Source organism: Cyanistes caeruleus, chromosome 1 (genome assembly GCF_971803275.1).
Source record: "Cyanistes caeruleus chromosome 1, bCyaCae1.hap1.1, whole genome shotgun sequence".
Lineage (NCBI taxonomy): Eukaryota > Metazoa > Chordata > Aves > Passeriformes > Paridae > Cyanistes > Cyanistes caeruleus.
Genome location: NC_141701.1, coordinates 68,748,987 through 68,773,835, shown reverse-complemented (window position 1 = coordinate 68,773,835; position 24,849 = coordinate 68,748,987). Strand labels below are relative to the sequence as shown.

General features: G+C 36.6%; 2 long non-coding RNA genes across 2 annotated transcripts; one reads left to right on the top strand and one right to left on the bottom strand.

Annotated features, from left to right (window-relative positions):
- On the bottom strand, nt 1-24,849 carry LOC147655569 (uncharacterized). Its single transcript, XR_015289155.1, has 3 exons — nt 23,766-24,849; nt 14,564-14,617; nt 1-5,488 (listed from the first exon to the last, which is right to left on the bottom strand). It is a non-coding gene; the product is annotated as an uncharacterized LOC147655569 (long non-coding RNA).
- LOC111925375 (uncharacterized) lies at nt 20,058-21,672 on the top strand. The gene is made up of 3 exons (XR_002862211.2): nt 20,058-20,175; nt 20,617-20,691; nt 21,460-21,672. It is a non-coding gene; the product is annotated as an uncharacterized LOC111925375 (long non-coding RNA).

Sequence of the window (24,849 nt, the reverse complement as noted above, 5' to 3'; positions counted from 1 at the left end):
CAGCTTGTTCAAATTTATTTTATTAAGTTCATGTTGAAAACATAATGATGAAGAACTGCCAGTGGCACTTCTCATTTCACTAATGATTGTTTTAGCAAAAATATACATCAATGACAACTATTTCAGCTGCCTACCATTCTTCCCCAACTTCAGAATCTCCACCTTTTACTTATTTAGGGATCAATAAGTCTAGTTTTCCTCTGACAGTTCTGTGACAAAAAAAAACAGCCTGTTGATGACTATTAGTCTTGTATCATAATAGGTTTATATCAAATTGAAACATAATCTGACATCAAATTAATGTGTATAAATTTAATTGAAATTAACTGTCTCTTCTTTCACAGAACGACTAAATGCTTTAAGCAGTATGACAAAGATACAAAAGTGTTGTGTACCTCAGCTGTCTCCACAACCTGGGCAAATATGTCTCCCATTCCTTCCAGAGAGGCTCCATGTTTTCCCTAGTCTTCCTTTTATCATTTTTGTACCTGTAGAAGTTTTTCTTGTTTACCCTGACTTCCCTGAGTACAAGCTCAACTTCTCTGTTGGGATGAATGGGAGATGAGCATGCAGATGATTCTTGAATATAAATCTACTGTCTTGGGCATCTCTCCCTAACAAGGTTTTATTCCAAGGTAGTTTACTAAGCAGATTCCTGAAGAAGCCAGTCTCCTCTCCTGAAGTCTAGGGAAGTGAGCTTGTTGTACATCCCCCTTGTTGCCCTGAGGATCTTCAACTCAACAATTTCATGGGGCCTGTAGTCTAGGCTCTCCTTGAGCTTCACATTCCTCAAAGCCCTTTTTTTCTAGTGAGACAAAGTTCTGGCATAGCATCTCTTCTCATCAACTTCTTTATCACTTGGAGAAGAAAGTACATCAAAACATTTTAGGAACTTTCTGTTCCTTATGTCCCACTGTGTTGTCCTTCCAACAAGTGCCAGGGTGGTTGAATTCCTCCTTGAGGACCAGGGTTTGTGACATGAACCCATTCTTATTCATCTACAGAGAGCCTCATCTGCTCAGTCTTCCTGGTTAGATAACACATAGCAGACCATCAATATTGTCACCTGTCACCTGTCCTGACCCATCCATTTAATCCTGAAGTCTCAGTCAGCTTCTCATCCACCCCCAGGTGGATGCACTCCATCTGTGCACTTATACAGAGGGCAACACTTCTTGCTCATCTTCCCTGCCTATCCTTCCTGAAGAGCCTGTATCCATCTACTCTAGTCACAGGAGCCATCCCACCATGGCTCTGTAATATCAGTAAGATGACAGCCCTGCAGGCATGCGTGAGTCTCTAAGTCCTTTTGTTTACTCCCCATGCTGAGTGTGTTTCCACAGTGATATTTGAGTTGGGCCCCTAATGAATCTGTCTTACTGTCTGGGGTGACCGGAATTCCTCTGTGCTGCTCTTCAGGTGTACTCCTGATGACTTGCAATCCCTCTTCAGGCTCTGGACATGTCTTGAGGTGTCTGATATCAAATTTGTAGGAGTGTGATGGATTGAGCTTCCCTTTCCCCAACAGGTTTTATTTTAAGTTCTTCAGTCCAATAGAGGGTGGATCAAGTCCACAGAAAGTATACTTAAAGATTGGGATACATACTTTGCACAGTACTACTGTGAAAGTATCCTTTATCTGACCTTTTTTCTGCCTAGTTCTTTGACTGAATTAAAAAAGAGTTTTTAAAGTATAATTACTTTTCTACCTGTCTTTTCATACTTACTACAATATAATTGAACATCCATTGAGTGTTAAAGATCAGCATCTCACATTATGCAAAGTAGATTCCAAATACTTTGGGAAAGGCCAGAAAAATTTTATTAGTGCAGAAAAAGACCCCATAGTATGTTCATCTGCAAGTTTTGCATATAATGCTTTTAACATAATTTCTGTTGCTGTGAGAGAACACTTTAAAAGGATTATTCATTTTATTTTCTGTTAATTTTGCTGTTGTTCCAGTAAGATCAAATAGTGTAAATCTGTTACAACCTCTACAAAAGCAAGAACATATTCTTTGCTGTCAAGGAAACCTTGGAGCTGGGTACATTAGCAAGTCTAACTTTATTTAAAGAAATCTGCCTTTTTTTGCTTTTTATTTTTCCTAAAGTCTTTAGAAGTAACACTGTGCAAATACATGGTGCACACCTTCTGAAAGAGAATAGTATATAGCAGAACAATAACATCATTTATGTGATGTGACATTTTCACCAAATAATTATTCATGTAGTTTTTAAAAAACAAAGTGAATAACTGCATAATTATTCATAATTTGGCACACTTTTAATTTATTGTTCTGTAATGAGTTACCGCTTGTTTAATAATGTCATGGTTTGCTATGTTATTCAGTTGTTAGTCATCTTAATTTCAGTAAAATACAAGCAATGTTCTCAAGATACAAAGCTACTAGCAGAAAAAGAGCAGACCCCAAAAATGATAAATAACCATTAGAATTCTGACAAGAAAATAATACAGATATGATCATCTGGAGAAGTATGAGGAGCTTAGTTTAATTGATAACATTAAAATATTTTGCAACAACCTAAGAGCTGGGAACTTCATTCTTCATTTCATATTAGGTATCTGTTTTTTCTCTGCAGGACCTTTGAAAACAAAATTAACTGATGTCACATTATTTTGCCTGACTGAGAAGACTTATGGAGACATCAGTCTTTAAGTTAGTCATGAGTGGTGGAAGAGCTTAATGGATTAAAGCAGATCATGGATCGGGGTGCCCTGGTGGCTCTCAGCTCACAACAATGTCATGCTTGCATAGATCTGGCAACAGAAGATCATTCCTTTTGAGGAATATTAAAAGCCATCTCATCCTGCCTATGTACAGGATTCTCCTAAAACACAAGCACGTGACAACCATGTCCTCCTCCTCTTCAGATGTCAGAGACTGCTCAGCAGTGCAGGCACACACATGATACTCTCCATTTTACCCAAAACACACACATTCTAGTTAAGCAAGGCACTTAAGGACGTACTTATTTTAAGCTGTTCTCACTGGCAGATGCTTAAAACCCACACTGAGCCCAGGCCTTTAGAACAAATTGGATAGTACTGTCCAAAGGAAAAGTACATTCTTAAATCTCTTTAAATATACTTGTGATTAAATATATTTGTGTTTAAAATATATGTGTCTGAACAGTTTTGAATCATTTGTATGACTGAAGATCCAGGAATGCCTTCAAGACTTAGATGATAACCTACTAACAGTGAAATCTGTAACAGATTTTTATTAAGAGTCTTTAAACAGCAGTTTTCTGGCAAAGATCAAATTAGGGTTTTTTAAAGTGCTATAAAAATCATAGTTTTATTTTAACATGAAAAGAATATTCTAACATAGAAAAGGGTGTACACAAAAAGAAAACTTTCTAAATAGCTTCATTTCACAGCCGTATATTCAGACTTCATATTTTACAACAGACTGACATGAATTTTATCCAGCATAGCTCTGTATGGATACATTGGTTAGTGTTAAGGTGTTGTGCTTTATTTCCTCTATCTCAGATGGATTTTTCTCTACTGTTCAGTATTTTGTTCCATTACCTTGGCTATATGCAGGCAAGAAGTTTATTACTTATCCCCCTCTACTGCCTTTATCACTTCTTCCTTTGACCTGAGGCATGTAGAGCTTTTAGCTACACTTTTTAGTGATGAGATTTAGGAACATTATGATTTCACAGTGCACTGTGTTAAAATATTGAGTTTCTGAGCCATTGATCTTTAAGGGTTATTTCAAAAACAAAATTACAAACTTAAAAAAATGTTTTGCATTTTGCCCAATTCATTTTTAAAAAAAATCCATCATGAAATCTGTATTGACGAGGTCTAGAATCAGCATTTCTATTACATCTTAGCATACATTTTACGGAATAACAAAAAATAATTTTGTTGAGGCCATTCAGTCTTTTTTCTTACTCAAAATCTAGACATTTTCTTGCTCATGAAAAGCAGTAACAGAGTTATATCAATGCTTACACTGCAACCTTGATATTGCAGATTCTTAAGTCTTACTTTGAGGGAAAAGGAGGGGGGAAAAAAAGAAGATTAATTATTCTTCTTCAGAACTACTTGAAACTCATAATTACATTTTCCACTCAGCAGTTCAGAACTTACTTTTGTTCCAAGTCAAAACAAAATTACATATTTGGAATTTCTTGCAGAAAATTATTTGAGACTAAAATGCCTTGCAGATTCAGATATAATTTTTACTTTGAAAATATGGTATGTTTTAATTTTCCCATTTAAATTATATTTAAGGGATTTTATATCACAATAAGTAGAACATTTAAAGTAGAAGGTTGCTATAGCATGCTGAAGCATCATATGGTATACTGACAGTATTTATATATATTACACAATTTAATACAGTATGTTCTAATATTCAATACATCTTAGTAATAAATTTTACATAGGCTTATTTTTTAAGCCTTTAACTAGGGTTTCCCTGAGAAAAGTATCTGGACAAGCAGCTTTAATCTGGATTTAAAGAACTATCTGGGCAGTGAAGTCCTGTAAAAACCTTAAAAATTAACATTTTTAAACCTTTTAAGGTGTTGATTTATGTGGTTCTGAAAGGAATACTATTGCTTATATATCAAGGGCCTCAGCTGAGTTACTCCCAAGTTCCTCTGCTTGGTTCCATTCAAGCAGTAATTTAATTTGAAAGATCTGTTCATGCTGGTGATATTGCCAGTCCTGTGCATCACCAAACAGTCCTGCCTTCAAACACTATTGCATAGTTTGATATATGCAAGGATATATTGGATACTTGGATAAAATTTATGATACTTGATAGATACTCCAGTAAGGTAGCAACTTAATTTTTATATACTGTTGCCACTGGGAGAAGTTTTTTTTCTCACAGATAAAAGAAATAGATTAAGTCATTTGAGACATGCGTGGAAACTGGCAGAACTAACAGCATTACTCTACTAATTTATTTCACCACTACATCACTTCCTTATGTATAGCTTAAAGTGTATTTCTATCCATTCACTGAGATAACTGTAAAATGTGGAAGTGTGTGGTTTAGATTTAAGAACAGATGTGAATGATGTACGGTAACAGAAAGCAGACTTAAACACATCTAAAAATGTCGTAAATATACATATTAACTTTTAAAAAAATGGCAAAAAAAAAAAAAGGAGGTAAGACTTTTAAAGGTCTTATGCACAGAAAGATTGTTTGCTATGATCAGGTCTGGTTATTCACTCACAAAATTCTTCTACCTTAATTATTTTTAAAAAATGTGTGTGAACCTGGCAGCCTTTTTGCATGCCACTGTCTGTACCTGGATTGCCTGGGAAGGAGACCCTCTTGAAGAGCTGGGCTTGTTTTGCTAACAGCAGGAGCAGGATGGGACGCAGGCAGTGCCCAGGCACTGTCTGCAGGCTCGGCAGGACTCAGCACACTGGGAAGGTCGCTTTGCTGCCAAACCTGCTTACACAGACTGTCCACAGGCTGCCTCTGGGGTATCTGAATGTAACAAAGGGGAGAGATCAATGAGCCATTAACATAATTGCAACAGTTTGACATCACAATTTTATAATACTATGTTTGTATTGTTCCAAGTTTGGAAAATCACATTACACCCACTATTTTATATAAATAAAATTCAGTTTTATTCTAGTGAAGAAAATTTTTAAAAGGCTAAATTGACCATATTTAAGCAAGTATGACCTCTAAAGAGTTGATGTTAAGTGTACTAAAATTAAGTAGAAAACCTTAGAATAAGAGTCATATTTCAGAAGGAAAATATAATTAAGAATGACAGAGGCATTTAAGGGAGATTTGAGGAAATAAGTTAAAACATAAAAATAAATAACTGCCTAGGGTAACTCCTTTCACTTGTACAAGTACAAGTCATGCATCAAAAGATCAGGCCACTTTCTTAGTCTCACCTGGGAAAATATGTTCTGTCAAGCTCATTTCTGTTCATGAGCTGTTTTGTGGTCTTGGTCTTCCACTTGTCTCCATTACATATTACTTAATACCCAAGCTCTGTTGAGAGTATAATCAAAAGGGTTTCAAGGCAGAGAAACTCAGGCTAGTCCAGAGTATTTTCTTGGGCTGATGTAAGTGCAGAATACACCATGACTGTGGTCTATGCTGAATTTTGTTCCTTTTACTTGTGGCAATTCTCTAAAAGTTATTTATTTTTAGGTAAAAAGAATGAGAGACTAATGCTCACTCCATGGAACATTCTTGCAATATTGAGTATGAATGGAATCTACCTTCAAGGGAATGGAATTTATCATAAAGGCCATCAACTTTCTGCACCACTTGGCCAAGGATCAGTGGAGAGCTGCTTAACACAACTGACACAGATGGTAGAGGTTTAGCCTGGGCCATACACATATTGAGACTAAAATAATAGGTAATTGCTTATAAGGTAGAATTGAAATTAAAGTTCAAAATTATAAATTCCTTGGGATCCTGTAATGACATTTTAAGGTATATTAACAACAATTTCAGTTTAACTTAAAATATTGGACAATAATTTTTTGACAATCCATCTTGTGTTTTTAAGTATCTTTATCATTTTTACAATGGGGACAGAACCACTGTACGTCTCTCACATGAAGCTGGTTCCATTTTCTAAACATAGACCTTGGAAACTGTAAAACTCTGTACTATTCAAGTAATTATTACAGCTTATTCTCATAGAACAGTTGAGGGAACCTTGACTGTATTGGATCAGATGAGCATGTAATGCAAATACATTTAAAGTAAATATATTTTCAGGTTAAATGGCTTGTAATGATTAGAGTGTATGCTAAAACTACTCCTTGCAGGATAGTCTCCAACCAGACTCTTGTTAGTTTGAATTTATGCTTACTGATTCTCCTTGTCTTATAGCTTTCCTTTCCTTTCCTGGGTTTTTTATGGCTGGTCACCCCAGGACAAATATGTTTTATAAAAAACTAGTAAAAAACAAGGAACTGTTTAATAACAGGCAGTAAAAACTGGGAATCCAGTATCAATAATTGTCTTTTTCTTTATAGGTCCTAGAACATTTAAATCTTGTCTGGGATTCCTGTTTCTCCCTGAGACTGATAAATATCACCCTGAAATTTGGTGGCCTTCAAACATAAAAAATAGAAGAGAAATTTTTCACCAATAGAAAATGATCTGCTGAATAATTTGAAATCTCCCAGGAGGTATCACAGTTGGAAAATGGTCCTTAAGACTAACTGTTCTACATATCTACTTGTTTTGCCATTCTTCTAAAATGTTGACTACTACCTTCATCACAACTGCCTGAAGATATCTTACAAGATAAAGGCTTTCCACAAATTTTAATGGGATGCAAGCATGAACTAGCTGTGAATATGAAAATATTATTGTGTCTATTTTCACTAGAAGGAAGTAAAATGCTTAGAGATGCTCTCTAGAGAAACAAAGACAGACATCAGACAGTCTGAAGATCAGTCTGGATTTTTGTGGATTGCACTCTTCTCTGATGATTACTTTTATTCACTGAAAAGCCATAGAATGGTTTGGGTTGGAAATGACCTTAAGGATCATCTGCTTCTATTCTCACAGCTGTGGGCAGGCTCACATTCCACTAGATCAGGTTACTCTGAACTCCATCCAACCTGGCCTTAAATATTTCCAGGGATGGGGCACCCACATTGTCTCTGGGCAATTGGTTCCTGTACCTCACCACCCACATAGTAAAGAATTTATTTCTTATATATAGTCTAAACCTGTTCTCTTTCAGTTTTAATCCATTCCCCCCATGTTTTGTCACTTCATGTTTTTGCGAATAGTCCTTCCCCGTCTTTCTTGAAGGCTCCCTTCAAGTACTTGAAGACCTCAATTAGGTCTCCCCAAAGTCTTCGCTTCTCCAGATTCAACAATTCAAATTCTCTCAGCCTTTTCTCACGGGAGAGGTGCCCCATCCCCCTAATAATCCTGGTGAGCCTCCTCTGGATTTGCTCCAATGGATCTATGTCCTTTCTGTGGTGGGAATGTCAGAATTGGATGCAACAGGTGGGGTCTCACACCTGGTTAATTAATCATTTTTTAAAATCTGTGTTTGAAAGTTTAAGTTATAATAGAGGTAGTATTTTACCCATGGAGGTATAAAATATTAACAGAAGTATGGTTTGTGGGGAGAATTAATATATTTTTCTTTTCACACAATGAAAATGGCCTAATAAAACTCTGTCACTTTTGGAAACAGCCTTGTTTTAAAATCTGAAACAGGAAAATTTACCTTAGATTATTGTTGAAGTGCATGTTGAACTCAGATGCTTCATGATGCCACCTAATTATTTCCGTGTGATTCTTAACTCACAATGTGTTCTGTAGTCTTATAGGGAAAGATATATCTTTTAGAAAGTGTGCTGGAAGGATTTTTAATGTTTTAGGCTTAACAGGAACCAAAAGGGTTGGGTAAACTGCTAGGGGCTTCCATGATAAACCAAGAATGAGGACAAGTTCACTGCAGATAGAATTTTAGCTTTATTCTCCTGAATGAAAGTGTGTCCTATAGTAGAAGAATAAAGGCTAATTGTGTAAATGAGATTTGGTTTATTCCTAATCAATAATGTAGGAAAATACCTTTGGCAAGGTAAACATGTTCAGTTTCCCTGCTGCACTTCTTCACTACTTTTTAAGTTCCATTCTGAACTGCAGTCAGCAAAAGTTTTTTGTTAATATATGCAAAATCACAGACACAGCTGATCTTGAATATGCAGAAAATGCTACAAAAAAACATCTGTGGCAAGTGAAAAACTGTCAGGTCACTGATTAGAAATTCATTGTCAGATTGGGCTGTTTTTACTTGTCTGTTCAGACAAACTGCAGGGGATGTTTCTCCTGGGTTTCTATTTAATGGACAATTCTGTACTTCAGTACACTTTTTAGAAAATAAAATGCAATTTCCAAGCCTCATTTGAAGACATTGTGTCCTTTTCTGAATTACTTTTCTCCTCATTGGTGATTAAATATCTCTGTGTTTTGTCTGATTCTTTCAGTAATGTTCATCTTCAACGCTTATGACATCACCATTGCTTTCATGATAATGAAACGCATTGTCACCAGAACTGTTCTGTGAAATAACCCTAATTGTCCTAAATGCTACAGCTGGGACAATGGTAAGGATGAGCAGCTGATTGGGAAAAGTAGTGTCTAAGTCTACAAAACCATGATAGTCAATGAGGAGCAGAGATGGCTTTGAAACTATTTCAGAAAATATGAACAGGCTTTCCAATAACTTCACAAGTTTAAAACAACTATTTTTGTTTGGACAGTTCCTCTAATGTACAGTTGACAAAGGCTTCCTGGGATTGCTGTGTCAGCAGTATGTCCCAAGGGCATATTTATATCTTGGTGCTAACCCAGAGCTCTGAGGTAGATTTGGTATTGTTCATGCAAGAAGTGGAAGTATTTTCTACCAATGAGGTTTTCCACATCACATGGTGCCACACCTCTTGAGGGAAGAGTGGGCCTCTGTTCTGATGGACAATGGTTCATTTTCATCTCCTGCTCTGTTCTGGCTGGTTTTGGAATATATTTGGATGTTACAAATATCTTATTTCCTCCTAATTAAATCTTTGTAATTAAATTAATTGATTTATTTATCTTTTAGGATTTTGTATTACCTGTCTTTATATCTTAATATATCTGAGTCTGGTAGCAATAGCATGAAGCCCCATAGCTGTTTTTCTTCAATGTAATATTCCTTAAGTAATATGATCACTCTCTATTCTTGAAGTAAACTAACAGTGTTGGCAGCTACATTAGATTAGAGAACGCAATATAAATGTGTACCTATAGGAATAGTTTAGACTTTCTTCTTTAATGAACTTCAAAGAAGTTCCTTGTAGATGGTATAATTGATGTGACTTTCTGTAACAATTGTTAGGAGGCAGAGGTTCTTGCTCACAAATATAATTTAGACTATGGAATGGCTATTAGAAGAGAAGATGCAAAATTGACTAGCAGTACATGAAATGCTATTACTGTGTACATTTATTAAGCTACTGTTTGCTCAGTGGAAGCACCTCTGCAAATGGTTATAAACTTACAGAATTGTAAACAATTTCTCTACTAACAACTACAGCATCCCTAGACAATCTAAATCTTCCAAAATTGTGGCAATCTTAAAACATCTTTTCTTCTAGTCAGCTAGAAATATTAATTTCTTTTTATGGATGTATTTAAGACAGAAATATTTCCCATCTTCACCTCTTTGGGACAACTCTAATGCCATACAATTGCATGGAAATCTACAAATCACATTTCAATGCTTGGCATGGTAAAGGGAAATGTGACATAAGGGATGTAAGTTTTAAGTGGTAGATTTCAGTGAAAGGTGATAGCCGATATATGTGAGATACTCATTTCAACCTGAGAAGTAAATGGTATTTATAGAGATAAAATACCAGAATACAAGCAGGCAGGCACTTAAAACATTTTTAAATTAATTTTTCTGTTAATTCTGTTAATTGGAGAGAATTTTGTAAAATGTGACAAAAAGGATGCTAATTTTTATTGAAAACATTTGATTTTAAAAACTCTTTGCTTTTATTTGGCAAAAAAAAAAGATGTGTAGTGTGGGAAAAACTTTTCCAGGAGGAATGTGGAATAGAATAAGCTAAGATATTTTGAGGCTGGAACTCAGTTTATGAATATCATTGTATACCGTGGTCACTGTTACTGCAATAATAGGATATGAGCCATGATAACCTTTATAATTCTATGCTAATTCTGGCTTCAGTCATTTGTAAATGTAATGGTGTACCACCACCGGTTTCTTTCCTTTGTTCTTCTGCTACAGATGTGGGAGCATATGTAGGGCAATTTGATTAGTCTCTGGTCACTCATTATTGTCTCAAAACAATGAAAAGAAATATGCAGGGTTATGCACCTTTGGGAATGACATGCTTCTATCACTTTGATTGTTCAAGACGGTTTCTGAGGTGAGATTCAGGCAGGTTCAGACTCCTAAGCTAACTGATACCACAAAATGATTGAAGATAGCCGTAAATTCATGTTTGAATGTTATTCAGTGTCTGTATTAAAATTCAGATTTTGTTTCACATTTTTTTTCTTATGCCTCTCTAATCTCTGTATTCTCCCATGTCCTGGAATGCAAAATAAACCTAATATTAATTGAATTTATCATTATTTCACATTCTTCTGGTGAAACTTGAGTCCATCAGCTCAGTTCCAGGAATATTCAGTTTTTAACATGTAGGATTCCTTGTACTCTATGCGCCGCACGTTGGCACTGGCATCACATCTGATGGAGGAATTTTGGCAGGTAATGGTTAACTTATTTTATTTTCCTCTTGCAAGTTCTAAGTTTATGAAACAGAAAGGTAACACTACATCTTAGCATAACTGTTACTAATGACATTTGAGACATTCGGATTAAAACTGCAAGTTGAAAGTGGCATTGCAGTATGTCTTGGAAAACTGTAATGTGATATTGCTGGTTAATATATATAAATGGCTTTGTTTTGATTCTGCTTTAGTCAACAGACTAAATTTTAGTAGGATGAATGTGACATTACAATTAAGTAACTAATAACTGTTCAGGAAAAATCTGAAAACTCATTTTTCCTTACAGATATGTTTCTTTGAAAGTATTACTACATTTAAACTACTATTTCTTTATGCTGTCTAGGGAGGCTAGGTAGACAGAAATCACAGAAGAAAGGCAAGGCTGTTTTTCAAGGATCTATTGCATGACACAGCATATTTCCAACATTCTGATAGGATTTGTATTGTGACTGATTTGTCAGGACCAGGCAGGATTCGAGGACTTAACAGTCCAGAGACAGAGGCTTGCTTGTAGCCAGGGCTCCAGCATTATCATAGACTCACTGAATGGTTGAAATTGGAAGAACTCTTAAAAGATCATTTACTCCAGCCACCCTGCCATTAGCAGGGGGAATCTTTCACAAGATTGGGTTGCTCGAAGCCCCATCCAACCTGGCCTTGAACATTAAAAAACTGATTCACAAAAATCATAGTACTGAATCTTATCTACACACACGGACTCACTAACCCTTAGATGCTAGTACCTTATGAGATCAGAGAAAAATAATTTAAAATGACTTTTCTAAAATAATTGATCAATGATTGAGGTTAATGAGTATTAAGCCCCAGCCTGTTTTGTAAAATTGGAGCTGCTTTATTTGATGAAATTAATCAAATAAATAAAATAAATAAATCATATCACTCCAAATATGCTAGGCACAATCCAAATCATTGCAAACTATTTCCTCTTTCTAGAAAAAAAGTAAAATTTTAAGGATGTGATATGTCACAGTCCTTCCCAAATCAAAAGTAATACCATGCCCATAATGAATTAGCAAGTCCACTGGCAATATTTCTTCAATATATTATGAAAGATAAGGTTTTATGATCAAATACATTTTTGATCAATTTATTTCATCACTTACCACCTAACTGTTTCATTATGACATTTTGTCCCTCCCCATAACGAAACGATTTAATATACTGTATAAAATTACTGTGTTTCTCAAAAAAGTTAATCAAACTATTGTCAGCTTATGTCTGAACTAGTGCCCTGAAATTAATATATGAGCTGTTCAAAATATCAGTTATAAATTACTTTCCTTGATAAATTCCTCTAATTTAAATATATTTACTGGAACTTTATGAAATACTCTGCAGCTGAGAGACTTAGTCCTTTTAAGTTCATTCTAAGAACATTTAAAAACACTTATAAAAGTTTGAAACTACAACAACCACACCTTGCAGAAATTCATCAAGATATAAATTAAATGCTCTGAATCTCTGAGTACTCTGATAGTGTCCAATAATTCAATATTTATCACTGGCAACCAGATATTTTTCTAAAGTACCCAGTCTGCCCCACTGAAATGGGAAGCAAAAACATTCATATCATTTAAAAAATGACACTTTTACTTCCAGAAGTAGCTAGTTAGTGACTTTATCTTGAGCTTTCCTCTATATCTGCTTTCTGGGATGACAAGATAAAGATCAAATAAATTTAAATGTTTGATAATAAAATGAAAGATGAAATAGAAACATTTGGCATTTCAAAAAAGCTAAACTGTACTTAGCGTGATTTGACACCTGTATGTGTATCTTTGATACTGCTTTAAGAAGCCTTGCAAGAAGTAATTTTGTTTTCAGTGAGCTCTGATTTTATTTTTGACTTGTATTTTGCTTTAGGAAAAAATCTGTTCTGTATACACTTTTATATGACATGATGTTACACTGATATTCTCACTAGAAAGAGATTCCAGGGGGAAAAATAAAGGAAAGCTAAATTAAATCCTAATTAAGAATGTTCTGAGAAATTCCAAGCCCAGCAGACTCCAGGGTCTGGAGCACACACGCTCACAGAGGCCACCAACATGACCTCATACACAGAGGCTGCCAGAGGTGGAGCAATGTCCCCAGCTAAAGCACCATCCACAGGTAGATCCTTCTCCCACTGCTTTAACTCAGACCCCCATACACCCTGGTTTCTCCTGTTGCTTCCTATGGGATCTGCAGCCCACAGTTTCCCCTTCACACACTGTTGCTTATACTTTTTAGTGCCTGTACAAATACACACTCTGTCCCTCTAACCTCTGGCAGCTAGACTTAGGAGCATTGTGGCCACCACTGACTGTCCAGTGGCTGGAATTTAGACCATGAAGTAAATATATCACAAGTATTACCTCTCTGCCTGAGCAGGCTTGTCCTTGAGCGCATGAAGAGCCCACAACCTCTCTGGGTAACCTGTTCTGATACTCAGTCATCCATTCAGGAAGGGAGCCTTCCTCATGTTCAGCCAGAACTTCTTCCGCTACTGCTGCCTCCTACCCTCATAATTTCTTCACTAGCAGATGATTCATATATTGAAATAAACTGGAGCTGCATCCGAATGTTTCAATATTGGATTTATGGGCTAGACATGGCCTTCTTTGCTCCCTTCTGTCGCAAATGTGCATGGTGCATGTCAAAATACTGACAATTTTAAGTGCAGTTGTTATACAATGGAAACAGCTGTCACCCTCAACCATTTCTGTACTATGTATTTCATAAATATAGTCTGAAGAACCATTTCCTGCTCCAAAACACTTACATTTCAACCCCAAAGAACAAGTATAAGCAAGAATAACAAGTATAACACAAGAATAAGCAACATGAAGCACCAAATTTGGGTTTATCTCTCTTAATTTTAGACCTAGTCAATACCATAATAGATTTCATTTGTGTATCTCTGTGTGAACCATGACAATAAATCTCTAAAAAGATGCATCAGTAGGTCATGACTCTGCTAATGGATGTCTTTTTACAGACAAGCTTAATGACTCTGACAAATGAGCTTTAGAGAATCATGTAAGGCCACTTAAGAGGTTACTGTTCTGCCCCCAGCTGTCTGCCAAATCCCCTGCTAATTACTACCACCCACAAAATTAGTAGAAGTAGAAATAATGTGAGCTGATTCTTTATCCCTAAAAAAACTCCATCAGTTAAGCCTGTAGCTTATGGAAAAGACCGTAAGCTGGCACTGCTCTTCTATACCATACTTACAAAGCAATTTCTCACCTAAAGATGAGGTATGAATCTTCATAGTGGTGCTATGCAGGATCAAATTGAAACCTGACAATAGAAAGCAAAATTGAAGTGTTACATTTGGTTTTTGTGGGGGGTTTTAGGGGTTTTCTTTCTTTTTTTTTTTTTTGTTTGTTGGTATTTTTGTTGTTGTTGGTTTTTTTTGTCAATAAACAGATGTGATCAAATATAGAATCATAGAATCACAGAAGTGTTTGGTTCGAAGGGACCTTAAAAGCATTCACAACTTAAAGTAATGTTTTTCCTTGCCTTTGATTTTCCTTGGTTGAGAGATGTCTTAATGAAGAAAAGATTGTCTTCATTATATGCTTATTCCTTGTTTTAAGATACTTGCATGGTTAGTATTACTGTGAAAGGGGTAATCAAAATAACATTGCAGTACCTTTTATTTTGTCCTTTCTTTTCTCTTGATCATGATCGGTTGCTGTAAATGTAGCAGTCATAACAAAATTACACTGTTGCTTGGTTATAGTACTTTGAAGTACTTTGAAGAACTGTTTTCTACCTTGTTTGATCTAAGAAGTTGAAAAAATATTGCATTAAAGGAAAGGGGGTTGTTTATTTGTTATGGAAACATGACTTTTCCCCCCAGTGTCTTTTTTACTAATATATGCCTAGTTTTTGATCAAACAAGGACTTCAAATTTGGACTTAAATTTTAGTGGGCAGACTCATACCATTCTAGCTGAATGAACAGTTAAATGATTTTTGACTTGGGATCCCTTTTGCTCTCAGCCTATTTCCTGAGATAAGCACTTTGTAACTAAGATGTAGACTGTTCTAACTCCTAGTGTCTAGCTGGGTTTAATCTTTATTCCTCCTGAAGGTTCTTGGTTTTCATCAGTTTGTTTCAGTGAACTCAGTAAGCGAAACTCTTTGATATTAGATAGGCTGGAATATCACTTGCTGTAGATTTCCAGTCTTATTTGCTCAAACTGCAGACACTTTGTAGATGCAAGTTTTCTTACACTTTGACCATCTGCAATACTTCATGCCAAATCTTTCTATCAGTTGGGCTTCTTGGTGGTACTGTATTTCACCCAGAAATTACAGCTGTAGTATTTTAGTGTTGGCAAAAACAACGTTATCTGTAAGGTCTCAGCTGGGACTCAATACTGAAAATAAGTTATCTCATTCAATAGCCATGCTATATTTCCATTTAAAATGGAAAATGTAATAAGAAAAGATTGACCATGACGTTTAATTTTCCATCCACCAAGCAAGATGATTTTTCTGAAAGAGGATTTTTTATTCAGTAAAATACATTTCTGAGCAATATTGTGATAATGAGATTTTAAATGAAAAAGGATTGCATAATGATATTAATGGCATTCTGAAACTAATGTTGTATAATGTATATGTTGTTGTGCATCAATCCTAAAAAGCAATAGAATTTTTGAGGTTACTTGTGAAATTTATCTAGTGAACAGAAATGTATAGGAGCTGTATAAGACTTCAAAATCATGCCATTGTTAAAATCAAAATCATGAGTTACATGTATTTAGAATTCAAACAAAAAAAATCAAGGAGTAACACAAGCATCACATTTAGTGGATGGTAGACTGAAGAGCAGAAAAACTTGTTTTCAAAGTTCGATAAAAACTGATCACAAAAAAACTATTTAAATGGTTTGAGATAAGACCCCCAAAATGGTTAAAGGAAAAACTATCAGTGTCATTAATGCCAGTATAATCCTATTTCACAATTTTTTGTCTATGAATTTCTAGATGTTATATGAATTGCCATTTCTAATGAGAGATTATAATTCCTATTTCTTGAAACTGAAATATGTGAAAACTAGCTTTCATAGTTCATAATTATCCTTCTGAGAGGGAAAGTCAAGGACCAAATCTGAAATTCTGAAATAGCCTACAAGTTAACACACTGCAGGAATACTGATGGACTCTGTTCAAGTATCTGGGTGATGAAAGGATTGTACAAGCCAATGCATGACATGTTTAATGCAATATGTAGGCATGAATCAAAGTCTGGTGCTGCAAAATCTGTAGCTTTGGCAGATGTTTCAGAAGCACAGCACTACAGCAAACAAACAAGGAAGAGACCCAGTTGTGAGTCTTTTTGATATAAATGAGAGGAAAGCAATGAAGCAAAGCAAATTCTCCATATCCCTCTCCTCCCCTCCAGGCTGCAAATGTCTCAGAGGTCCAAATCTCAGAACATGAAAAGTAACTTTGAATTTAGGAAAGATCCAACTCATGCAAAGAAGTTTTACAGTATAGTTCCACAAAAATGGTATGATCCATACTGAACTATCCATTGAGCTTGCTTTGGGCAACAGTGAATCAGCTTTCAGACTTTGGATTATCGGGGTGAGAAATGGCTTCTACTAGGCATATAAAACATCATTGTTGAGAGACAAAAATGAGATTGAAAAGATTTTTTTTTTATCTGGAAATGCATTCTCTGTTTGGTTGTGTACAAACCTTGTGGTTTTCTTCATGAAAATAGTCCAAAGCCTTTACTTACTTCAATTGAGGTTTATTCTTCTACATTTTATACAACTAAAAAGAAAATATCTGGAGTAAGAGAATGATCTGAGTTTTTTAAATCTAATCAGTGCTGAGAGAAGGAGACTTTTTAAAATCATATCTACTTGGCACTGAAATAAGGGCATACCATAAATAGAATAAATCATCGTTATAATAGAAACTTTCTCCTGACTGTATGACAGGCTGGTTGATTAGCTTGGACCAGATACTAATCTCTTAGAGGGCTAAATTTAAACGACAAAATTTATACCATAAGTTTCATTTAAAAATATGAGGCAGCCTTCCCTCAAGAAGACTAGCAACCAAATCAAATCAGCCCTTGGAATTTTTTTCTCTAGTGTGTAAATGAGAAGAAACACTATTAAACTCTGGCCAAGGTCAACATCAATGCTTATTAATTAGTGCTCTTAAATGCTTTGTACAAGCCCTCTGTGTTTGAAATCTAAATAATTTCTTTTAAAGTAGTTGGGTGTGGTTCTCCAGTATCTTTTAGGAATTCTACTTTGAATTTCTAAGTTTCCAACTCTCCCTTACAATCTTAGAGAATTTGTACACTTCTCTCATTTCCATTATTAAAGATAACATTTTATAACAATTAAATATAATAGCTGGCTATTATACTACAGTTAACCAGAAGCCATTCATTTTAGAATCTTCTTCTACCTGGAATTCAGCATAGCTGTTGACACTGTCTCCCATAGCATTCTCCTGAAGAAGCTGGCAGGCTATGGCTTGGACAGATGTACTATTCTCTGTGTTAAAAACTGTCTGGATGGACAGACCCAGAGAGTAGTGGTGAATGGAATTGCATCCAGTTGGTGGCCAGTCACTGCTGGGATTCCCCAGAGATCTGTGTTGGGCCCAGTCCTGTTTAGTCTTTAGTGATTATCTGGATGAGGGGATTGATTACACACTCAGTCAGTTTGCAGATACATAAACTGGTTGTGAGTGTCGATCTGCTGAATGGAAGGAAGGCTCTACAGAAATATCTGCACAGGCTGGATCCATGGGCTGAGATCAACAGAATGGTTCAACAAGTGGAATAACAGGTCCTGCACTTCAGTCACAAGAACCCCAGGCAGTGCTACAGGCTGGGGGAAGGTTGTTTGAAATGGAACATGAGCCAGAAATGAGCTTAGATGGCCAGGGCAGTGAATGTCTCCTTGTACTCAGCATTGGTGAGGCCACATCTTGGGTCTTGTGTTTATTTTTGGGCCTCTCATCCAAGAAAGATATTGATGATCTAGGCAGGTGTCCAGAGCAGGGCAACTAAGCTAGTGAAAAGTCGGGAGACTAAGCCATATAATGAGTGGCTAAGAGGAATTAATTCTATGATTCCAGCATGTTTAAGTCTGATAGCTTAAAAAAAAATCTACAGTTATGTCAGTATGATAATGTTTTTCCTCCACAAAAGCATGGACATTCACAGTTAAATATGGCAGCTTTTTGTCATGGTTTTACCTGAGTCAGCAACCAAGCCTCAGGCAACCTCAGGGTCATTCACATGGGGAGCAAACCAGAAAGGTGAAAGCTAGAGAATATGTGGGTTGAGATAAAGACAGTTTAATAGGGAAATTAAAAGCTGTGCGCACAACTGAAGTAAAATAATTCACTGCTTCCCATGGCAGGCAGGTGTTCAGTCATCTCCAGGAGAGAAGGGTCCCATCACACATAGTGGTTACTTGGGAAGACAAACACTATCACCAAATGTTCCCCCAACACCCTCCCTCCTCCTTCCCCCCACTTTATATAATGAGCATGATTGTCATATAATCTGGATTATCACACTGGTCAGTTGGGATCACCTGTCCTGGCTGTGTCTCCCCCCAGCCACACATTCCCCCCAGCCCACCAATATGACTGTTCCAAAACAGGAAAGGCCTTGGCTCTGTGTAACCACGCTCAACAATAACAAAATCATCTCTGTATTATCAATTCTGTCAGTGTTCAGCACAAATACAGAACACAGCCCCATATCAGCCACTGTGAAGACAATTTGACCCAGCGGAAACCAGCACGCTTGCCTTTCTTATGTCGCTGTAATCTCTCAGGATGATGTGATACATTAAGTACTCATTCAATCCAATGTTTGAACTCAGTTGAGGATTATGAAAACTCCAATGGATATTTGGGTACAGCCTTGACCAGGATGTAAATAACATGAATGACTTTTAGGACTTTTAGACTGGCTATACATGTTAAGGAAGGTCTTTTTACTACTTTGTAAAGTGTTTTCCCTCCTCCTTCTCCTAAGGTTCTCAGCTCCATGGGCTGCCTCCCCAGTCTATAGCTGAGCACAATAGAACCTGGTTTTAAAGGGACTTCTAGTGAAACATCAAACTTCGAAAAAGCTAAATCTGATTTATTTTTCCAAATGATGGTGTGAATTAAAGGTGGCTTAAAAATATCTGAAGATTATTTTACTTGGACTTTGCATTGTTTTTTTAAAAGTTAGCTAATGTATTTTAGTAATATCGCTGTTCTCAGACTTTGAGAAAACCATCTTTGCAATCTTCCTGAGGCCTAGTCCTGAGAGATAAAATCATTCTATCAAAAATGAGAAAAGGGAAAGGGAAATTAAAATGATGCTCATCCTCAAGCTAAGATGACAAAAGACAAAAGAACTTCTCAAGTCTTTCTTGTGTTTTTCAAAGGAAACTAAAAAAAAGTGATATACACAAATTCCATCAAGAGAAATTGTGTGTTCTGAAATGCAAGCATGGAGCCAGTAAATAGCCAGATATGACACTTGAAGTTGTCAGAGTCTAATTTTCACTCACATTTGGTGTTTGCTGAAGCAGCCTATTTTATATAAATGTATTTCTCTATTTTGTGCTAGTCACAGATAAGTCAGAGGGAAAAACCTTTGAAGGCTTTCAAACAAGATTTGCATGCATTTAGCTTACAAGATAATTTAGACACCTAAATTCTTTTATTATTTTTTTCTTCCTCAAACAGCTATATAGCAATGAATTTGCCTTTTTAAAGTATGCACATAGCAACCTCACATTGTGCAGAGCCTTGGTGTTTATCTACAATCTGGCCATGTTGGAATTTCAATGAAGATATCTTCCAGGTTAGGAACTTCAGTTTAGTCTGTTAGATTTCCCCTGCAAGTAGCAAGTCTAACTCTACCTTTTTATTTCTCATAAGCAAAGAAAAAATAATTCATCTCGGATGTTAACATTCTCGACCTGAGTGGATTTTAACCCACTCTATCCTTGCATTACAGTAACAAGCATTCATTATTTCAAGTGTATTACTAAATAGGATAATTCCTAAAAGATTTTGATTTATTAGGACTATAATGAATAAAATTTCAAGATGTAGCTTAGACAATTATGTTTCCTAGAAGAAAATTGTATGCTATGAACAATAAATTCCTTATCAAAAAAAGGTATTTTATGCTATTCTAATATGTAAGCAAGCAGATATACCTTAAATTGTCTGCTGACATCAATTTTTGTTTGATTCTGTTTACACAGAAGTTTTCTATGTAAAACTTTTGACTTTGCAGGATAAATGTTTGCTAGGGAGGTGGAAGGGCAAAGACTGCTCCAGCAGTCCAGCTACAAGGATATTCACCTTGAAGGTAGGTTCTCAAGTTTCAGTTCCACTGGCAAATAATATTTATGTACTTGCACAAGCCAGAGTACCTTCAGTAAAAGGTATTAAACTGGCTTAGACTGCTCACAAATCTGATCTTCAGGAAATCTTATCCAGTCCCTTGAAGGAGCTGTTTCAACATAGGGTCTATACTTTAAATTGGAAAGATTTAATAGATACAACTTTTTTAAAATGAAAGTTTTCCTTTTATTGCATTTTGTGAGAAAGAATAGGACTGTTTCAAGTGGTCGCCTAAGGAAGAAGTTAGGCAACTTTGAATTTCGGCAGTGCAAAGCTCCAATTTGTATACAACTGATATTAACTCCCAGGAATTACCATAGAAATGAAATATAAGTGGAATTTATTCACTGATTTTTAGCCTGTTGGCTGCAGGACACATTTCCAGACTTTGCATTATAATGAGTGGTTTAGCAAAGAAAGTAATATTTGGCTGTCGGAGACACCTGAAGCACTTATGGCACACCTGAGCCCTGTATGGGAACATTGGGTATTCCTGGTTTAAATTCTTTAAGGAAATAATTAAAAAATAAAAAAATAAAAATATTATACAAAAAAAAGCCCAACCAAGTATTTTACATTCACATGAAACTTTGGAAACATTAATTGACCTTTGAATATAATGAAGACCTGAGATGTCCAAGACTGTGTGTACACAGCAGATGCCTGCATTTAACAGTATAATTTTTGTCTCTCCAATATGTCATATTCTTAACATGTGTGTTCCTATCCCCAGTGTCCTTGTCATGCCTATTCTTGCAGAAGCCAAAGTCTCTTCCCCAGACTTAGCTGCAACTTCCAGGCCAACCAAAGTCAATGGGATCTCCATGGTGGCTCAGAAACAACCCTTCAGTGAGGTGTCAATCCCCTGCTCTAGACAAGGCACCGGTTTGTCATGCAGACCTACAGGCTGTCCCCAAGCAAGTAAAAACACTCATTTAATAAAAATGTAAGTAAAATGGACAGCTACAGCTTTCTTTCACTCTTGTCACAGCTATAGCTGTACAATACTTCTGAGTAACTCCTGAAGAATTTGACTAATGGCAGCTTTTCTTACTAAGATCCACATTAGTGTTGAAAACTTCACTGTTAATACTGAAATAGATATGCATAGCTTAGAAATGTACATAATGTAGTTTTATATATAATGCTTCTGGATTTTTATTTATGCCTTTGTGTAAACATGTGCTTTTCATATCTTCATATTTTCATCTATTATCAAAGAAATTAAATTTATTCCATTAGGAGACATGAATTTATCTAATTTCTTCTGCCTTTGTATTTTGTGGAAAAATTCCTGTGTATGTGCCATGTGCATGTGTTTTAGCTCCCTTAAGCTAATTCAGAGCAGGGGCAATAGACAGAGCTTTATTAACCTCCAAGAAGGCAAAATTATAATTGTTCTACCTGTTTTGAAAGACAGATTTTAAAAAAAAAATACATTTTTTTTCTCTTACTTATGAGGGACTTATCTTTAAAATGTTGCTTAATTAAAAAATCCCAGGAGTTTTTGTGTTAGTGTTTTAACTCCCTTTAATCGCACTACAAAGCAAACACTGAATGGTAGATAAGTTTTTCAGAATCTACACTTGCTAGTAGAATTTTTCAATCAGTGGTAATATTGGGGTGATTGCAGATTAACAAAGGCAATGTTGTAGCCAAGTTTCTGTGGCCAGGTTTCCTATCTACCACTGAAAATGGAAGATCTCCCTCAGTGCCAGTGTCAAGGGAGCTGTTTGGCATGACAGTGTCAATGAGAGCTTAGGGACTCCTCAGTGCAGGCATCATTGATTTAAAAGACAGTTATAGCTCCTCTGGAATAATTTGGCCTATCCCCATAAATACACCCTTAGGGACACTAAAGCACACATTACTGGAACAATAGAGTGTGATAGTTGTTCGTTCAGTTTTACACTGCTGATATTGTAGTTGAAGGTGTCATTCAATCTTTAGACAAAAGTAGTTAGAGGATTATTTTACACTTCCAGCATAGGAAGAAGTTGTATCCTCATTTTTGTTAGGGCTAAGATTTGTATTATCTTAAATCCTATGAAATCATAGTGACAAAATCCTACAGCGAAAATGAGAAAAACTGGACTGTGTTGGGGCAATTTGCTATGATTGAAGGAATTGTCTTTAGTCCTCCTCCCTCTAGGTTGTTGGAGGACTTTTTTCAGTTAATCTTGCTCTTTGTCCATGTTCTCAGTCAATAATTCTCTTTGTTTGCACCCACATATAATTTGTTTTAGTGGGTTTTATTTTCTTTGCTATGGACTATATACTTTTATTTTAGAGATAGTAAAAATGCCAGACTGCTATTTCTGTGCATTACATTAACCCAATTCTGAAGTGTAATATGCCATGAAGAGCTTAGCCATAGAGAATCAGTGTTGTTTTAGGGAGAAAACAAATGAAGTCTCAATAACACAATATGTGGATACTAGAAACTCATGCAGATAAAGTGTGAAGATAGGTCTGATGTTCACTTCTACAAGAAATGGGGAACTTATGCAACATTTAAGGTCTTTATATCATTGTAAAAGTATAACCAAAACTTAGTAATGAACACTTATTTGGACAGACCAAAGGATGTAGTCAACCAATGCTAGAAGGCAGTTGATCTTGAACATCCTTCCCCTTCTTGTCCTGTTCTTGTCCCTTGCTTGTCACCATACATTGGTCAAAATATGTAATGTTTACAATAATGTTTTGAAAGGCTTCTCTCCTATAATGCAGAAGAGATAAATGCTTATTTTACATTTTGATGTTGGCCAGTTAGACAAATATTTTTTTCTTATCTGTATTAACAATAAGTGTCCAGATCACATATATATTTAAAAGATTATTGTTACATTCACTTCTGAAAAGAAACACTATTAAATACAGAAGACAATTGAAGCCATTTTTTTTTCCCCCTTCTCAACACATGGCTATCAAAAAACAAGCACAACTCCCCTGAACAAAAAAATATTTTTAGTAGTTTTCACCATTTAAAATGGTGTAACTGCAGTGAGTCATGATGAATGCAAGAGGTTTCACTACCTGAAAGGAAGAGGTTTTGCCTTCAGATCTCTCAAAGGATTTGCCTTCCACTGATTTGGTGTGAGAACAGTCAAACTGATTATTTTATGGAGAAGCACTCATTCATTCCAGGCAATCATTGTCATATAACCAGGATATTTTTCAGTCTTTGGTGTTCACATCACATCAAGAAGAAATAATACTAACACTTTGTGCTGGTTTTGCATTAATTGGTATTTGGTGATAAGGGAAGAACACACAGAAATGATTTTTCTGGGAGGGGCTGCTAAGAGCTTCCTCTGTGCTTAGCAAAAACCAATAGCTGGCTAGCTCTGAGAATTGACAACCTATTAAACCATTTAGAAGCTGGGTCCACCTCTGTGAGATTCACATTTTAAAGATGGGTAAAACCGGGAAATCTTTCTCTTCCGGCTCTTGAAGAGGTAGCTGGCTGATCCAGTCCCGCACAGTCCGTGTGGCCAGGCTGGGCAGGCCCCATGTGGCCTGGCCGAGATTTTCTGTCCCCTCAGGGGAGGTGAGCGAGCTGCAGAGCCCCTCACAGGGGAGTCCACTGGGCCCGGTCCCGGCAGGCGGCTGGGGCCCCTTCCCAGCGAGGTCAGGCCCCTTCCCGGCGGAACCTGCCAGACCTTTTTCCAGCGGCCGTGCCAGCTGGAGGCTCTATCGGGGCTGGGAGTGGCCCTGAAGCAAGGAGTGGCCGGGGTCTGGGAGTGGCCACTGCTGGCCCAGTCTGGGAGAGGCCACGTAACGGGGACTTCGGGGCCTAAAAATCGATGCAACTGGGACAATGGTGCGTGGCCATGGCTGCCTCATGCTGGCTGACAATGAACTTTCTTTGTTCAGCCACTTTTAGCCAGCCATGCTGCAGATAGAAGGACAAAAACAGCAGCAGAAGCTTTTCCTGTTCCCGACACTCCTCACGAAGAAAAGCGCTGAGTGGAGCTGGTGGCCGGCACGGCTCGCACGGTGTCAGCAGAGACCCCGTGAGCAGCAGTGAGAGGCACGGTGAGCGATCTCCCTGATGGACAGCCTGGATGAGATCAACCTTTCAGTGCTGCAGAACTCTATAAAAACTGTTTCAGTTGGT